Source organism: Choloepus didactylus, chromosome 8 (genome assembly GCF_015220235.1).
Source record: "Choloepus didactylus isolate mChoDid1 chromosome 8, mChoDid1.pri, whole genome shotgun sequence".
NCBI lineage: Eukaryota > Metazoa > Chordata > Mammalia > Pilosa > Megalonychidae > Choloepus > Choloepus didactylus.
Window position 1 is genome coordinate 46,817,684 of NC_051314.1, and position 5,429 is coordinate 46,823,112.

The 5,429-nt window shown below is 37.8% G+C and overlaps 1 pseudogene; it reads right to left on the reverse strand.

Annotated features, from left to right (window-relative positions):
* Nucleotides 1–2,744: 2,744 nt before the first annotated feature.
* On the reverse strand, nt 2,745–3,899 carry LOC119542622 (annotated as a pseudogene).
* Nucleotides 3,900–5,429: the final 1,530 nt, after the last annotated feature.

The following is a 5,429-nucleotide window of genomic DNA, read 5'->3' on the forward strand; positions in this document are numbered from 1 at the left end:
TATGATCTCCCATTGTGTTGGCTGTCTTTTCACCTTTTTGACAAAGTCCTTTGAAGCACAGAAGTGTTCGAACTTGGGGATTTCCCATTTATCTATTTTTTCTTTCATTGCTTGTGCTTTGTGTGTAAGGTCTAAGAAGCTACCTCCCTTCACTACATCTTAGAGATGTTTCCCTATATTTTCTTCTAGGAGTTTTATGGTATTGGATCCTATATTTAGGTCTGCTATCCATTTTCCAGTTTATTTTTGTATAGGGTGTGGGGTATGGGGTCCTTTTTCATTCCTTTGGATACAGATATCCAATTCACCCAGCCCCATTTATTGAAGAGAGTATTCTGTCCCAGTTCAGTGGATTTGGGGGCCTTGTCAAAAATCAATTGACCATAGATCTGAAAGTCTATTTCTGAACTCTCAATTACATTCCATTGATCAATATGTCTAACTTTGTGCCAATACCATGCTTTTTTGACCACTGTGGCTTTATAACAAGCTTTAAAGTCAGAAAGTGTAATTTCTCCCACTTTGTTCTTCTTTTTTAGGATGCTTTTGGCTATTCGAGGTCCCTTTCCTTCCAAATAAATTTAATAACTAACATTTCCAAGTCTGCAAAGTAGGTTGTAGGAATTTTGATTGTTATTGCATTGGATCTGTAGATCAATTTGGGTAGAATTGACATATTAATGACATTTAGCCTTCTTGTCCATGAACACAGAATATCTTTCCATTTATTTAGGACTTCTTCAATTTCTTTTAGCAATGTTTTATAGTTTTCTGTGTATAGTCCTTTATATCCTTTGATAAGTTTATTCCTAGATCCTTGAGTCTTTTAGTTGCTATTGAGAATGGAATTTTTTTTAATTGCCTCATTACTAGCGTATAAAAATACTACTGATTTTTACACATTAATCTTGTATCCCACCACTTTGCTGAATTTGTTTATTAGCTCAAGTAGCTTTGTCATAGACTTCTTAGGATTTTCCAAATATAAAACCATCTCATCTGCAAATAATGAGAGTTTCAATTCTTTCTTTCTGATTAATATGCCTTTTATTTATTTTTCTTGCCTAATTCCTCTAGCTAGAAATTGTGACACAATGTTGAATAACAGCAGTGACAGTGGGCATCCTTGTCTCATTCCCAGTCTTAGGGAGAAGACTTTCAGTCCCTCAGTGCTGAGTACAATGTCAGCTGTGGGTCTTTCATATATGCCCTTTATCATGTTGAGGAAGTTTCCTTTGATTCCTACCTTATGAAGTGTTTTAATCAAGAAAGGATGCTGAATTTTGTCAAATTTATTTTCCATGTCAATCGAGGTGATCATGTGATTTTTCCCTTTCAATTTGTTAATGTGTTGTATTACATTGATTTTCTTGTGTTGAACAACACTTGCATGCCTGAAATAAACCCCACTTGGTTGTGGTGTATTATTCTTTTATTGTGCCATTGGATTTGATTTGCAAGTATTTTGTTGAGAATTTTTGCATCAATGTTCATTAGGGAGATTGGTCTGCAGTTTTCCATTCTTTTAGTATCTTAATCAGGTTTTTGTGTTACAGTGATGTTTGCTTCTTAGAATGAGTTAGGTAGTGTTCCTTTTTCTTCATTTTTTTGGTGAGAGTTTGAGTGTTGAGTTTTTGGTGTTAGTTCTTGGAATGTTTGGTAAAATTCCCCTGTGAAGCCATCTGGCCCTGGACTTTTCTTTGTAGGGAGGTTTTTGATGATTGATTGTATCTCTTTACATGAGATTAGTTTGTTGTGGTCTTCTGTTTCTTCTTGGGTCAGTATAGGTTGCTCGTGTTTTTCTAGGAAATTATCTTAGAATTTAAGTCATCTGTTTTGTTGGTATACAGTTGTTCATAGTATCCTTGTTCCAGTTTGCTAAAGCTGCTATTCTGCAAAATACCAGAAATAGATTGGCTTTCATAAAGGGGATTTATTATATTTATTTATATATTGAGTTGTAAATGAGTATTATACATGAGCCCCCATTTGGAAGGGCAATTCCTTATTGCACCATAGAACATCTAATTACATTGCAAAAAGTATACTTTTTGCTATCACTAAGGAAAACAGTTATTGATATTACTGCAAATAACCTGGAAGGCTACCAAATCAAAAAGAAAAAAAAATTCTATTTTGTCTTCAAAGTGCTTTCCATGTAGAGCCAAGCACTTGACCCATGTAACTGAAAGCACTAGTAGGTATTGTCCTGGGTTGGAGATGCTCCTGAACGGCAAAATAGACAGATTGAAGGCTCATGGCAATCATGCAGCTCTCCTACTACTGAGATACAACCGTGTCACTGACCAGTTTTGTCTTTCCAGGATACCATTCAAGACAGTGAAAAACAGATCAGACTTATAATAATAAATAGACATGAAATGAAAAGACACCAACTGTGGGTTGACACTACTCTCGGTAATGTCTGTGCTATGAGAAAGCACCTTTGAAAGAGCCTGTTGTCAAGAGATGTGGCTAAAGATTCAAAATGAATCTACGGTATTGGATAACAATATAATTCTCAACTCAGAAGCTATCTCAAGATTAGGTGCATCTTCAGTTAATGTCACAGGAAAAGAAGGCAATGGGCTCTATTTTATTAATTGTATCCACTCACAAATTGACTTAAAGTCACCAGATGTATAGACACAATAAGATTGTTCTGGTTTACAGTCTTTATTTGAAGTAATGGTAAAGGAATAGATCTGTGTAAAAGCAAAATCAGAGAACTAGTGCAGCCTGGATTAGGAGGTGGTACTGGGGATGGAGTTCACATTCTGAGTGGCCACATAAAAGGTCACTTCAATGATCCAGGGCTTGTCTATGATTCTTTCTTTGTGCCCTTCTCCACAATCCTAATAATCCATGCTTAGTGGCCTTCCCCATACTTTGGTGACTTGATCTTGGCACAGAGCTGTGGAGCCTGCTCATGCAGTAAGCATATCAGAAGTCTTCCTGAAGTCTCCTAGAAGGTCCCACACATAAGGCTGAACATGTTCTCATGGGCCTGGCTCATAGCGACCATCTTGGCCAGAAGGGGTGACTGTGGATGACGAATGCTACCTCGTTCCTCTGCTGATGGGCCAGGTTCTGCATATGGCCCAGGATCCCAAATCCCATGATGTTGGTGGCTGTGTGGACATTGAACATGTGCATGAACCCTGTAGCTCTTCCATTGAGTCTTGCCATATTCATCATTGCTTCTTGGTATGCCAAATCTACATCTTCCTGGATGACCACTGCTTTAATTTTATTCCATTTTTCAGGGATATTCTGTCACTGGTGCATGGCCATAGCCACCTGCATGCCCAGGGGTTTGATCAGAACAAGTACATCTCCTGGCACCGCATTATCTGGCATGATGAACTTGTTGGGCTGGCAGACAGTTGTAGCCACTCCCTCTAAAATAATACAGGGGTTTAATACTGTTTGACCACATGTTACTGATATCCCTGCTTCCTCTGCCATGTCTTTAAAACTCTGTATAACTAGAGGCATCACTTTATCCCTTTCCCTGTCAGTCATTTTTGCTGATCCCAAGGAGCATGAGCATGTTGTCACATTCCATGACCCCCATTGCATAAAGGCACAGGCTATGTTGCCCATCATGTAAGGGTCATCTATAATAGGGTAAATGTATTCCATGGTCTGCACCAAGGAGAGACCACCATGCCTCAATGGGATGACACATTAGCCCACCCAATGCCAAGACTTGGCATAACTGCTCCCAGGAATGGCTCATATTCTTGGAAGTAGTTATTTTGCAAGGATTCCAGAAACTTCTGTAAGACATCTTGGAGTGCTCTGCAATCTGTGTCCTTCAGCTCAGTGAACCTGGTCAGCTGGAAACTCTTGTCCAATTCGGGGCTTTCTGGGTTAAAGAATTCCCATTCCAACATGGTTGTTGGGCGCACACACCTCACAATTAGCGCCTTCCCCCTGCCCCCCAGTCTGCTGAGTTTTGACAGATCCACTGGCTCCCTGTTTTGTGCCCTAGCATATGATCTCTCCTGGAGAACATTCCATGAACACTTGAGAAGAATGTATATCCTGGTGTTTGGGGGTGTAAATATACATATATATATATATATATATGTTTAGGTTCTCTGTTTCCTTATTGACCCTCTGTCTGGTTGTTCTATTTATAGCAGAAAGTGCTATATTGAAGTCTTCCACTATTATTATAGAAACACCTACTGTTCCCTTCAGTTTTGCCAGTGTTTGCTTCATGTACTTTGGTGCTCCTTGGTTGGGTGCATACAAATTTATGATTGTTATTCCTTCTTGGTGATTTGCCCCTTTTATTAATATATAGTTATCTTCCTCATCTCTTATGACATCTTTACATCTGAAGTCTATTTTGTCTGATATTAGTATAGCTACCCCAGCTTTCTTTTGGTTACTACTTGCATAGAATATCTTTTTCCATCTTTTAACTTTCAACCTATTTGTATCTTTGAGTCTAAGATGAGTCTCTCTTAAACAACATATAGAGGGATCATATTTTTTAATCCATTCTGCCAATCTGTGTCTTTTGATAGGGGAGTTTAATCCATTAATATTCAAAGTGATTACAGTTAAGGAAGTTCTTAATTCAACCATCTTATCATTAGGTTTTTCTGTGTCAGATTTATTTTTTTCTCCTCTTTTTATCTTTTAAGTTACCCTTACTAATAGTCTTAAATTCTGTACCCTCCTTCAGACCTCTCTCTCCTGTCTTTTCTTTTTACCTGGCAGTACTCTCTTTAGTATTTCTTGCAGGGCAAGTCTCTTGTTAACAAATTCTCTTCACATTTGTTTATCTGTGAAAATTTTAAACCCTCCCTCACTTTTGAAAGATAACTTTGCTGGATAAAGAACTCTTGGTTGGCAATTTTTCCTTTTCAGAATCTTAAATATATGGTACCACTGCCTTCTCACCTCCATGGTGCCCAATGAGTAGTCAGCACTCAGTCTTATGTGGCTTCCGTTGTATGTGGTGATTCACTTCTCTCTTGCTGCTTTCAGGACTTTTTCCTCTTCAGCATTTGACAGTCTGATTAGTATGTGTCTTGGAATGGGTCTATTTGTTTTATTCTATTTGGAGTTTGTTGGGCTTCTTTGATTTGCATATTTATGTCTTTTATAAGAGTTGGAAATTTTTCCCCAATTATCTCTTCAAATAGTCTTCCTAGCCCTTTACTTTTCTGTTCTCCTTCTGGGAAACCAATGATTCTTATGTTGTGCACTTCATATTATCTGTCATTTCCCTGAATTTCAGTTCAAATTTTTCCATCTTTTTCAACGTTTGTTCTTTTGTGCCTTCAAATTCAGTTGTCTATCCTCTAGTTTGCTTCTTTCTTCTGCCTCTTCCTATCTGCTCTTGTGTGTCCCTAATATATATTTAATTTGATTTACAGTATCTTTCATTTCCATAAGATCTGTTATTT